This window comes from Falco rusticolus, chromosome 12 (assembly GCF_015220075.1).
Source record: "Falco rusticolus isolate bFalRus1 chromosome 12, bFalRus1.pri, whole genome shotgun sequence".
Classification (NCBI taxonomy): Eukaryota; Metazoa; Chordata; class Aves; order Falconiformes; family Falconidae; genus Falco; species Falco rusticolus.
In genome coordinates this window covers 1,091,206-1,104,004 of record NC_051198.1, presented here as the reverse complement: position 1 = coordinate 1,104,004, position 12,799 = coordinate 1,091,206, and the positions used below count along the sequence as shown (strand labels likewise).

The window sequence follows — 12,799 nt, the reverse complement described above, 5'->3', positions numbered from 1 at the left end:
CTGTGATACAGGTGTGTGCGTGGGCGAGTGTGGGGCTCACAGCCTCCACACCAACGGGCAACATCTGCAGCTGCCCCCAGACAGACAGACAGACAGACAGACAGTCTGATGTGAATTATTTAACACAAAGTGCCGTGACCTCTATTAACAAAGGGAGATGCTTCCAGACCTGCGGGCAGCACCATGGGAAGCAGCTGGATCCAAATCAATCTAATTGAAGATGGGCCTGAATTGATTATAGGAGCTGGTGGCAAGCATCCTGTTGAGGATGCTGGGGGGGTAGATGCCGGTACAGTATACTCCTTTTAGCTCATCTGGAAAGATCACGGCCATAAATTGTGCTTAAGGAAAAGCTCGGCAGCCAAGCACGTCCAGATGCGTACGCACATGTGCTGAGCGGGGGCATTACTTCATGCTGGGGCGCTTTCGAAAAATAAAATTATCTTGAAATTTCCTGATTTTTCTTTTTCTTTTTTTCTTTCCCCTTCCCCTTCCTCTGCAATCAAAAGAAAGAAGTGAAAGAAACGTGCACTTCAAGGCTTTAAATCTGAAACTTCCTAATCCCCTGAAGTCCACACTAGACTTCTTGCCTCCATGGAAACCCCAAAGCATTCATCCAAGTGATTGGCCTCCAATGAATTTTAGATAAGACAGAATGGAACGGAATTGATGTGATTTTAATGCAGAAGAAAGCGGTGGAAGGGAGGTCCACTTGGTTCATATTTGAATAAAGCAAACATGACAGACAAAAGGCTGACAGCTGTAAATGACATTGTCAGTACAAAAATTATCAGCCAGTTTACAATCTGTTTGCTTATGTTGAACAAACAGAATGTGTGTGGCATCCCTTGGCTTCATGAATGGCAGAAATACTTGCAGGCTCCGGAGAGAGGCAGATATCTGTTCCCTCCCAGCCCTCCCACTATAAGATATCCGTCTGACAGCCACGCTGAAAAGGAAAATTCTCTCCTTCCCCCCTGCCAACCTTCTCCTCCTGCTTTTTTTCTTTAAATGTTTTTAACCCTTCTCTTTTTTTTTTTTTTTTCCTTAGTCCTCTTTTTCTCTGTCTTCTCTTACTTTGCCTTAGTTGTGGTTGTTTGGGTTTTTTTCTGTTGGTTGTTTTGAGGGGAGGGCTGCAGCTGGGCACAGCCCGGCGCCGGTGCGGCAGCGGTGCTGGATGGTGCTGGATGAAGCCGTTCGGCAGTGGCGGCATTCCAGGCACCAAACCTGCTGTTACCTAGCGAAAGCTGCGGCCGAACATGCCTCTGTTTCTTTTCTTCCTTTCTTTCTCCTCCTGCCCAGCAGATCCTGGGAGCGCCTTTTGGGGACAGGACTCTGGCGGCATTGTCCGGGCTGCCGTGGTGCGGGCACTGGCGTCAGACCCCTTTGCTCTTCCATTCCTCACACCAGCCAAAATGTTAGCACCCCCCAAAATGTTAGCTGTGACCAAAAAAGCCTTTTTTAATTTGGGCGCAGATTTAACGAAGTAGAGATCCTCCTTCTCTGCAAGTGCAGCTCCAAGGCACGCATGAAACAAGTTGTGGGGTCTCAGCTCAGCACCGTGGGGTGCTCAGGGCGCAGAAACCACCCCCCTCCCCTTGTAAAACCCATCTTTATATGCATATTTATCCCAGGCACTAAATACCTTTTTTTTTTTTTTTTTCCCTGGAGGATTTCTATTGTCATCCTGCATCCTTGGTTGAGTTTTTCCATCTGTTATTTTACAGTCGAACTTTGCAGGAGTTCCAGCCCCGAGGCCCTTACCCCCAGCCCATCCCCGTGGTGTCAGGCCACATTCGTACCACACAGCTTTGCGATTCCTGGAAACAAGCTGCCTGCCAGCACAATGTATTCCTTCATTAAAAAGCAACTGAACCTGAAAGCCCACCTTTGGGTTTCTGATGTGCCCTGCCAAGCCTGCCCATTTTATTCCGGCCTGACCTGAGCCTTACAGATAGAAGGAAACCCGACGGCTTGTTGCAGTGAATCAAGCCCCCTTCTTTTATGTGACTGTAAGGGGGGGAAAGAAAAAAAAAATCCAACCCACGCCAGAATTTGTTCAGTGGCACTTGGCTTGTTTGATCAGAAGAAAAAAATAATGACAGGTGAGTACGGTCTGTGTGGGGCAGATAAAGGGACTAGAACAACACCGGGAGAATACGGCAATTGCTTTCCAGGCAGCCGAGCATCCAAACACAGGCACTCATATGAAAAGTTTATCCAATTATGGCAAACCGGATGACGCTTGTTATGTTGTGTTACTCTTTTCATTTTAATCTAAATTGCCGTTTCTCTCTCTCTGATATGGCAATCGGTCATAAAGGGTTGACCACCATTAAAGCTGTTTGATTTGGAACCCTGTAGTGTTTGACTAAGAGGGTAAATGCAAATTTGATGACAGAATAAGGATAAATTTACATATCAGCTTCAGCTCACATGGAGAGAGTAAACATTCTGTTTATCTCAAGTGTCACTTTATGATTTCAGTAGAATATAAAACTGACCTTGGTCCAGACATTGCAAAAGACCTGAATGAAATATATTGTTGTCTAAATACAATTTACTCAAGTAGAAGTTGTCAGCAAACCCGGCGTAACTCAGCAAACAGGGTTAGACAGCAGGGTCGCCAGGACAAAATTGTTCCGATTGACTCCGAAATGAAAATCTCTGCAGCTTTGTAGCTGGCAAGTGGGTGGGAAAGGGAAAGAGCTTCCCCCGCCGAGGCCGTTCCCTAAATCACGGCTCCTTCTTCCAGCCGCAAGCTGGAGGGGAAATCCAAGGAGCTGCAAACTCTGTGCTGCAGATTTATTTGGGAAAAAAAAAAGTTAAAATGCTACATTCCCTATTTTGATTTTTTACAACATTTTTTTTTTAAACCTTCTGGCTGTTATTCTTTCACTTCCCTTAAGTTTTTACTCAACCTTTACCCAACGTCACCTACAAATATCTGTACCTCAGGTTGCACACGTAATTTGACAGCCCTTTCTTTCTTTTCTGCTGCCCTGGGGTTCGTACTTGTGGGGAAGAAATATGAAACTTTAATGGTTAATGGAGATTCTGTCTCTGCATGGAAATACTTCCAGGCTATTTAAACTACACTGAGCGATTTTCCCCCCTTGCTCCGTCAAATCATCCAAAAGGAAAAGAAATGCAGGAAGGAACAGAGATTTTCTCCCACATCAACTAAGCGGTGCCTAATAAAGGGTCAAAATGTGGAATGCGATGCTTAATGAATGACTTTGTGTATTTAACAGAGAGATGATCAAAACTGACTGAACAAACAAATACGAAAGTAATCGGAACTGATACACAGAAGCAAGAGGAAGGAAAATCTATTTTTCAGGTAACTAAATGAATCAGCTATTGCAATGATGCCGTGGGCTCTCCCCTGAAATGCAGAGCTGCTTGCAAGGCACGGGACCGATGTGAAAGGAGCAGGCAGCGAGCAGGAGGGTTGATTTTGCTCGGTACCCACCCCGGGCACGGTGAAACCGCTGGCGGCTGCTCCGGGCAGAGCCCAGGCACCAGCCGCGCCAGGAGCAGCATGGGCTCGGGGAGACAAAGGCTGGAGGGGAACAAAAGGCAGAGGGAGATAAAGGCGACTCGTGCAGGGTCGCTGGTCTTGTTGCAGATGGGGTTGTTAGTGGGGTTTGGTTATTTGTTAGTAAGAACATCTATATTTTAATGCTTATCTGGACTGCCTAAAATTGCGTTTCCAGGGGTGAACCGCAGGAACTGTTCTGCTGTCGGTGCTACTCCACAACTGGACCCTTAGCGCTCATGTGGTATGAACACGGGTACAATGCGCCAGGCCTGGGTGACACACCGGTTCCCCCAGACCCTGGCATCCGCACCGTGTATTTGCAGCTGATTCATGCTTCCATGGCTGCAATGCTAACATCTTGCAATTGCCGTTTACCTGGGCCCAGCACACGCTTAGGATCCTTTTTTAATTCAGGAGCATCCGTGTAATGAACCTGGCCAAGTCAAGAAGCCTTGTGGTACCGAGTGGGGATGGTTTCGGTCCCGCTTGGGGAGCCACGGGGCAGGGACGGGTGCGGAGGCAGAGCCCTGGGACCCGTCAGCCTGGGTTTGACCCCTGATGTATAGGGCAGAGAGATCGTATGGAGCTACAGCCCCAATGCACCGCTTGTTTCGGAGCTAACACCTCAATAGAAAACAGGGGAAAAAAAGGGGATGGGAGCAGGAAAAATAAACCAAAGCAGATGAAAAAGCTGGGAGAGGCAGCTTTTGCCTGGGACAGCCCTGGGAGAGAGCTCCTGCCCAATCACTTGATCTGTTCCCCCCATTTACAGAGATTATTTGCACTTCTAAAAGCCTGAACAAGGCTGCAGCTCCTGGGGGCCAGGAGCAGGCTGGGAGAACAAGGGATTTGGGCTGACCCCGGGAATTCCCTGCTGCTGTATTGTTTCAGGGCAGCCAAGACTTAGCAAAAAGGGGGCACTTCGCCTTTCGGAGGAAGGAGGGGATGCATCCTCCCTTGCTGGGGAATATCATATTCTGCTGGGTAGGAAGGTTCACATGTTGTCGATTCTGATGTTGTGTTTAAAGATTCCCGGAGAGGAGAAAAAAGTTACTGGGAGAAAGACCCAGGGTTCCCAGCTCCTGTGCTGACCACATTTATCTTAAATTTTGAATCGCAAATGAGATTATTTCTCTATGTTTTCAAAAAAAACATGTTTTTTTGTTTTTAAGAGAGATAAAAGTGCTTGAAAGAAATAAAACTGTGACTTTCCTCTTCTTCCCTGCCCAGGGCCCCTTGGCACAGCTGGTCCTGCACTCTGTTGGGCTTGCAGTACCGCAGGTATTGGCACCCGCTGCCCTTCCCTGGATCTCCTTGGGTGGGCAATTGCCTCGGTGCGATACTCACTCAGTTGATCTTTCTGAGCCCAAGTAACCTGGGCAAAACCTGCCCGGGTTGGGCTTCCCCTTGTTCTGAAGCCCTCTGTTCCTGAAGGTGACTCGGCACAGCTCTATCCTCTTTGCAAAAGGTCATCCCTGTTCTTTCTGTGCCATAACCTGGCAGGGTAGGAGGGAGGGCTCGGCCAGGTGGGCCCTAACGATGATGATGTTACAGGTGCTCTTTGGAGATGAGCCACTTTCCCAGCGAGAAAGGCAAGAGCCTGCTTCCCAGAGTGCAAAGCAAAAGGTGGGTTTTGCCAAAGGAGGATCTGGGATTTGCTGATATTCGGATCCAGGGCAGGAATGAAGAGGACGCCTGATGAAGAAAGTGCCATTAATTCGGGTGAAGGTGGTCCTTATAGACCCATCGCATCCACGATGGTCCAAATCTTCTGCTTCAATCCTCCCCCTCCCAGGTGGTTTTCCAAAGGCTGCTGCCAAAGCAGCCGGCTGAAGGGAGGACCAGCCAAACCTCAGCTCCGCAGAGAGCACCCAGAAAGTGGTGTGCACGGGACCAGGCACTCCTCAACCCTCGAGCCTGCCCCGGAGGACACCAAGGCCACCCTGGAGCAGCTTGCCAGGTCATGGTGGGTCCCCAGCCCCTGCAGAGGGCTGTATGCATTTACCAGCTGCCCAAAGAGCCCCTTCCCTCCTGCTGCTTCTCCTCCTGCTGCTCATCCAACCTCTTGCCAACCTGAGGGTTGGGGCCAGTGAGTGCTGCCAAAACCCACCTGGCCCAACCTCTTGCAGGTGGGCACATCTCACTGAAGCCCCCAGCACCCACTGTCCAGCTTACCACATCCCCCAGGACCTCTGTGGGCTCTGGATGGGGCCCTGCAGTGTGGGATGCCCTTTGCTGCCCATTCCCACTTCTTCCCAGCAGAAAGCCCAGCCCTGTAGCTGGCATAACCCCACCGGCTTTCACACCTCATACCGATCTCCCAAAACCAGGACCGATCCCCTAGGCTGCCACGTGGGAAGTTTGTATCTGAAGCACAGTGCTGCCCAGCGATACCTGTAAAAAGGAGGAAGGTGGCTGCTCTGGGCTTGTAGCTTCGTGAATGTGAACCTTCCCCCGCAGTGGAAACCAGGGCTTATAACAGAGTTGCTGACACCACCTCAATTACTGCTGCACTACCCACTGCCCTGTAATGAAGGAATTTTCCTTTTTTTGCAGCGTGAATACTAATTGAGATGGGCTCCAGAGCAGCACCAGCACAGGAGGATGGTGCCATCTAAAGGAACCGAAGGCAAAGAAGAGCAGCAGCCACCACCAAGGGGGTGCGGAGGGACCAGCCGTATCATTTTAGCTTCAGTAAGGTGGCTCAGCAGCAGGGCTCCAGCTCAGCAGATGCCTCCAGAGGAAGTTTCTGATGGATGCCTGATGGTTTCATGCCACCTTAGAGACAATGGGGTCCCTCATTTGCATAGAATTTTCTTATTTCCTACAAAGCAGATGTTCAAGGGTATTTTCCTCCTAGTACCTTCTTGTTTCCGTCATGTACATAGCTGGTACCAGGGGAATCAAGGGTAACGTTGGACTGTCTGGGATCCTCGATCCATGCCAGGCAGGGCCATCCACCCCAGAGTCAAGTTGTCCTGGTCCTAGAGGACATAATGCTGGTCTTTGGGAACAGATTTTGGAAGTGCCTGTACGCGATGGGTACAAGCTCGGTCCCACCCCGGTGGCCATGCTGGAGCATCAGGGATGGTTACAGCACAGGAACTGGGAACAGGGACCACCATAGGAAAGCTTTTGAGCTAACCAGTCCAAGTCAACCCATGGGCACATGTGCTGACGCTCTGACCCAGCTTCAACTCCCCCTGATGAATTCCCTTTGTCAAGAGGGCTGCAGTCATCCAAAAAATCCTCTTGGCATATGCAGCTAACAAGCCCAAACCAACCCCAGCATTCCTATTTTAGCTTTTTTGAATCACTGCACGCTATGAAAGAAAATCAGTCATGATTTACAGAGCTGCTGCAAGTACCCTGCAAGATGGGACTGCCCGCCAAATTCCAGGTATGTGAGGAAGGCTGACACTTTTGTTCCTGCAATTAATTAATTTTCACCGGGCTTTCACTTTTACAACCTCTTTTTCCACTTCCCAGGTTGCTCAACTCGAAATCAATAAGACCACCCCATGATAAAGACGTCATGCTGAATGTATATGTCATTAATCACTTGAGTTACCTTTCAACCCAGCGAGTTTCCTTTGTTGGAGCCTTCCCTCGAGGTACTGGAAAAACAAACAGACACATTTATAACAACCCCTTAGGGCTAAGTCAACAGTTGCATTCACCTCCTTAATCAACATCTTAGGCTTAACCAAGATCATCTCTAAAACTCCTCAAAGAGCTACAAAGCAGTAACTGTACTTTCCCAGTACAGATAATTGGGATTTTACATGGCATGATGATAGATTTTATTGAAAAAGTTATCCTAACATCGTTGCTCGCTGCTGGGAGTCCTAAATTTGCTGCCCAAACTGAAGCGAGCACTCAGATACGTGATGGCATCACGAAGGCACGCTTGGGCATGTTTTCCAACCATTAATATTTGGCTGCGGTGCAACGGAGGATGAAAGACCTGGAGTCCTTCGCTTTCAACCACCCAAAGCACATATGACACGGACCCGTACAACAGGCCCCGCCATGCCTTGGTCCTATCTTTACACATCTCTTGTAGAAGAACGATGTGGAGGTCGGTGAGAGCTGGGGCAGCCAGGACCATCAGGGCTGCGGCCGCCCTCGGGCACGGAGCTCCCTCCTGGCAGGATGGCACACCTGGCACCTTCCTGGCCGCCGAGCGCAGCGGGCCCGCTGTGGGGTCCGTCTCAGCGGCAGTCCTTCACCCAGCCAGCTCCCCCCTCTCCTGGACCTCTCCACAACCTACTGGGAAGGATAGAGCCTCCGCTGAAGTATTCAAAATATTTTTGAATGAAAGTGTCAGTTCAAGATCCTCAGCATAAAACATACCTAACAAAGCCTATTTGCAAAGTAAATTTACTCTGGATTTCCGATACCTAGGAAAGTTTTTTCTATTATATTTATTTAAAATTACAACAGTTTACATTAGAAACAAGCTCAAACAATTAAGGTAAAAGATAAATAACTGCATACAGTTTAATTTTACAAAATGCAAACATACATCTTTCATTGTTCCATTATCCGAGAATTAAGTGCAATATAATTGTCTGATGTATTGTCGCTGACTTAAATGCTATAAAATTAAATGGACCTGACTTTTATGAAATAATCTTTATTTTCCGTCATCATGCAAGCAGTGGCCTGTGGTGGCTCAGAGTTTTTTTTTGGGGGACACCTTCAAATGAAATGTTTGCTTTCTGCTGCACAGCAGGGTTCCTCTGGATTTCAGATGGCCCAGAGTACTGCCTAGCAAGACGCTGTCCCAGGAAGCAGGAGCTGGAGGTTGCCTTTGGAAAAGTGGGGCTTCATCCAGGCTATTAAGCTGGCAGGAAGAGCTGCGGGATGCTCCGAAGGCTGTGGTGAGCAAGCATGCAATACTTTCCATGCTTTCCTTGCTCCCCACACTGAACGCCCCTGGGGGACACGCTCTTTATCTGGGATGCAATTATAAAAATTGGCTTTGAAATAATCCTTTTAGAACGGGGGAAAAAAAGAAATAACAGGAGGCTTATGCGCTTATGTCGTAAGGCTGGTGCTGTAAATATTAGAGAGACCCGGAAAAGCAGTGTTCTATGAAGAGCGGAGTGCCTGGAGGGCTCAGAAGGAGTGGGTTTGGTCTTTGAGGAATATTCTGAGTCTGAAGGAAGAACAGAGAAAATGAAAACCAATGTTATCTTACCGGGGCCCTGGTACAGAGACTGAAAATGATGACGTTGTTTAATTTTGGAAAAAAATGGGAAAGGAGGCATGTGGCAAAATAACAGCAAATAATGCACAGCCTGGAAAGGGCGGGTGGGAAGACCTGTGTGGTAAGGCGAGCGGGGGGGCAGCCAGAGCCCACCGTGCAGCACCATCAGGGCTCACTGCACAGCACCATCGGAGCCACACTCAGCACTGTTGGAGCCCACCGTGCAGCACCATTGGAGCCACACAGCACCGTCAGAGCCCACTGCGCAGCAGCGCTGCCCTGGGGCAAAGCGACGGCGAGCTGACCGTGTGCCACCGTGGCATCACAGTCCCCGGTGGCCTGAGCCAGGGGCCAAGCCAATGCACTGTGGCTAAAACCAGAAGCACTTGGCGACTAATTGGGGTGTAAGTTACAGACGAATCATATCATTTTGAGTCATGGACCGAGCTCACAAAGGTCTGCAGGTGCTTAGGGATAATCTTGTAAACCCCTATTCCTCCAGCTCTTTGAAGATGCCTGTGGCTTTCAGCAAGCCAAGAGGAGAGGCTGTGTCTCCTGCAGCTTCTGAAGGGCTGAAGCGTGCCCTCCGAAACACTGGCCTTATCCCAGCCATTCGCATCCGTGCTGGAAAGGCAGCTTTCCCCTGTCAGCTCTCCAAGCACCTTTATTCCTCCTTCGTAGCTCCAGTGCCTGCCCGCTTAGGGATTTAGGAGGGGGGGCAGCCCCTGCACCTCACTGCTGCTGCCTCGCTAGCGTCTTATTACACTCACTGAATTATGAAGACCATATTCGTCTTGAAAACAGGCACATTCCTCTTTGCAAGGATGCCTCCAGCTGCCTCCTGGGTGGGCATGAATCACACCAGCCTGCCGAGATTGGCCCTATAACTCCTGTCTGCAGCAGCCCCGGCGCGGGCTGCTTGCATGGAGGATGCTGGCGAATACCAGGAGCGTTTTCCAAGGCAAATCGAGTGTTTCTATAAGACGAGCCCGATGTGCAGTCACTAGAGACCTTGATTTGTGGTGACTCTCACAACAGTGATGTTGAAAGGGCAGACCCTCAGCTGGTGTAAACTGGTACCATTCCCCCCCCCACCCAGGGCCTGGGTCAGCTCGTAAAATGGTGTAACTCAGCATAGCCCTATGGATGTCACTGCATCCCCACTAATTTACCCCTGCTGAAAACCTGCTCCACAGGATGAAAGCATTAACTCTGCCGCTGGACAGTTGCAGAGATGCCTCCCTGCAATCAGAACTGAAAAACTGCAGTGCAACTTTTTTTAGCCCCTTTTTTTCTCCCCTCTTCCACCCCCCCCTTTTTTCTTCCCCCCCTTTTTTTTTTAATAACCCTTTAATTCTTCCCTTTACAGCTGCATTCTCTGTTGTCTACTCCTGCATCCACAAAGAGGGGCTGCTAAAGGAGAAGCCGGCATGCTAATAACTCACTACCTAGGCAGTTGCAATGCCCCAGCCTTCACTCGCACCCCCAGACAAAAAGGCCATGTGTCACAGCCCCGAGACAAATGCTCCTGGCACAATGCTGCGACACAAGTGAGGGGGCCGGAGGTCAAAAGTTATTTGTGTAAGCTGGTATGCTTTCAGCAGCAAGACATAGCTGGGACAAAACTTTAAAGGTCAGTCTTGTCTCCTCTCCCCCCACCCCCCTGTTCTGCCTGCACCTGTCCCGAGAGCCCTGCCCGGACAACAGGCAGGCGAGGGGTTGCAAAACCTCCTGGCGAAGGGTGGGAGTCATGCTGGGAGTGGGCATGGGGAAAGGTTTGTTCCCGGGAAGCAGGAGGGCAGAGCCTGGTGGGGAGAGCTGGGCTCCACCTGCACCATGGACCCACTTGGACCCGCTCTGTTTGCCGTGGGTCCAGCGTTCCCATCGGGATGCTCTCAACCAGCCCCTGGGCTGCCCACTTTTAGAGAGGTGGTGTTCACAAGAAGGAAATTTGGGTGATTTGCATGCAAACACATGGACTGGAGGGGGGGAAGAAAATAAGAAAAGAAAAGAAAAAAAGAAAATAAAAGAAAAAAAGGAAAAAAGCTTGCTGCAGGCACGAGCAGACAGCGGTGTCTCTATGGAGATGGGGAGGGGGAGGATGGGTGCACATGCCTGAAAGGCAGACACCCAACCGCCAGCCATCCCGCAACTTTTTGGGAAACTCCTATCAGATGCGTGCATTTAGGTAAAGCTTGCTTCACTGGAAAATTCACCTAGCCCGGGGTTATGCCTCTGTACGCTTGCTAACAAAGTCCTTGCCCTCAGCCTTGGCAAGCGCCAGCGGAAGTGCTGCTCCCGGCTGTGCCTCCTCCGGTCTCTAACTGGTTTAAAACTGAGTACCAGCGGGCCAGCAGTGATGCACCGGGGGGGGGGGGGGGGGGGGGGGGGCGGGATCAGGAAGCCTCAGCACGCTCTTGGATGGATGCTTTCTTCTCTGTGTCAGGGCATTTGGGCAGAAAATGATACAAAATTCTCAAGAGCCAGGGTCTTTGCTGGGATGGTCAGAAAAGAAGGCAGAAATGGGGTAAAACCCCTCTTTCTGGCTAGAAATTATTTTGATTTTGCAAAATAAAATAAAAAAGTAGTTCTAAATTTTACTTGATAAATACAGCTTTTTTTTCCACATATGGGATTCATGAACTTCTGGCTTTTCAAAGCAAATTATCAATTTTCCTTTTAAACCCTCTCAACAGACGACTAACGGGGATGCTGGCTGGCAGGAGAGCAGGGTACCAGATGCTGCAGAAGCTCAGAACCCCCCCATAGCGACGCATGCTGGAAGGATGAAAGAACAAGTGAAACCAGTGCTGCTAATGGGCAGCTCTTCTCCGCAGTTCCCTCCCCTGGGCTATTCTCCCACCTCCCCCTGCAGGATGGGGATGCTGAACTCAAGCCCCAGCACCCTCACGGCAGCTGCTGCCCGGGCTTTGGGAGCAGGCAGTGTTTGCCACAGAGGTCCTGCGCCGCAGGAAGACCCGCCGGAGAGCAGCTTGTCCCCCCCAGGAATGCGCCCACCCCCTCCAGATGAGAGGGCATCCTTGGAGCGCGAAGCGAGGTCCTCACCTTTCCCTCTCCTTTCAGTTCCCTGGGACAAAGCATAAATACCTCCAGCCAAGTGCACTCAGTACGTACTTGTTTGCCAAGCCATTATCTACTCCTGGGTTATGAGAAGGCATTTGTGTTTCAACGGGAATCCAATCAATAAATTCCACAGTCTTTCACCCTCTCTTCTTGGCAAACATATCCATCCCACCCCACTACACCAGGTTTTCTCCCTTTGCTGGAGTTAAATATTTGTGGGGCCTCTTGTTAAAACATCGGGAGCACCGGGCTGCAGCAAAGGCCTCCGGCCAGCGCTGGCTGAGGTTTCCGCAAGGAAAGTCTCTCCTCCCTTGGAAAGGGGTGGCTGATGGGAGGAGGCAATTCTGTGGCTCTCCCCACCCCAGCCGACAGGTTTGGTCATGGAAAAGGCAAATGAAATGAAAGAGCATCTTCTGTGGAGCTGGACTCAATGATCCCTAAGGGTCCCTTCCAACCTGAGATGTTCTATGATCCCTAATACGACCTTTTACAATGGTACCTTGGCCATAATCAGTTGACAGATCTTTCTCATTTCAAAACAAGAAAGCCTCCTAGTTTACTGCTTCAAGGATAAATCAGATGCCAGAAGGTCCCTTGGAAGTCCTCTGGGCATCCCTGAAACCCAGCCTTGCTTTGTAGGAGAGACACCAGGAAGGGACGAGGAAAACCCCAGGTCAGCTGGGGCAGGAAGGGCTTTGGCCCCTCCAAAAGCACAGCGCCATAAGGCGACAGCAGCTGCGACAGCAGCCCTTCAGTGCCTGCCAGTGCCTCCGGCTGTTCCCAGGTGGAACACGGGGCCAGGCATTGCCTTAACTGGGCTCGGATTGCCAGGGCAAGAAGGTGTTTCTCTCTGGCAAGGGTGCGAGGATCTGCCATAACCACGGCACAGATAGCACCAGAAAAAGCAAGCATATTTTCCTTAAGTTTTATTTCAGAGGCAACAGCAAACAAGTTAT

The 12,799-nt window shown here is 50.1% G+C and overlaps 2 long non-coding RNA genes across 3 annotated transcripts in view; both read left to right on the top strand.

Moving 5' to 3' along the window:
* LOC119156169 overlaps window positions 1-4,219 on the top strand; it is a 48,246-nt gene extending 44,027 nt beyond the window's left edge. Inside the window, exon 4 of the long non-coding RNA XR_005106989.1 lies at window positions 3,255-4,219. This is a non-coding gene — a long non-coding RNA (uncharacterized LOC119156169). The remainder of the gene's footprint in view (window positions 1-3,254) is intronic.
* A 552-nt stretch (window positions 4,220-4,771) lies between these two features.
* LOC119156388 lies at window positions 4,772-9,711 on the top strand. Of its 2 annotated transcripts, XR_005107112.1 has the most exons (4): window positions 4,772-4,825; window positions 5,099-5,510; window positions 6,101-6,944; window positions 7,034-9,711. It is a non-coding gene; the product is annotated as an uncharacterized LOC119156388 (long non-coding RNA). The 2 variants fall into 2 exon arrangements; XR_005107111.1 differs by having other exon boundaries at window positions 6,101-9,711.
* Window positions 9,712-12,799: the final 3,088 nt, after the last annotated feature.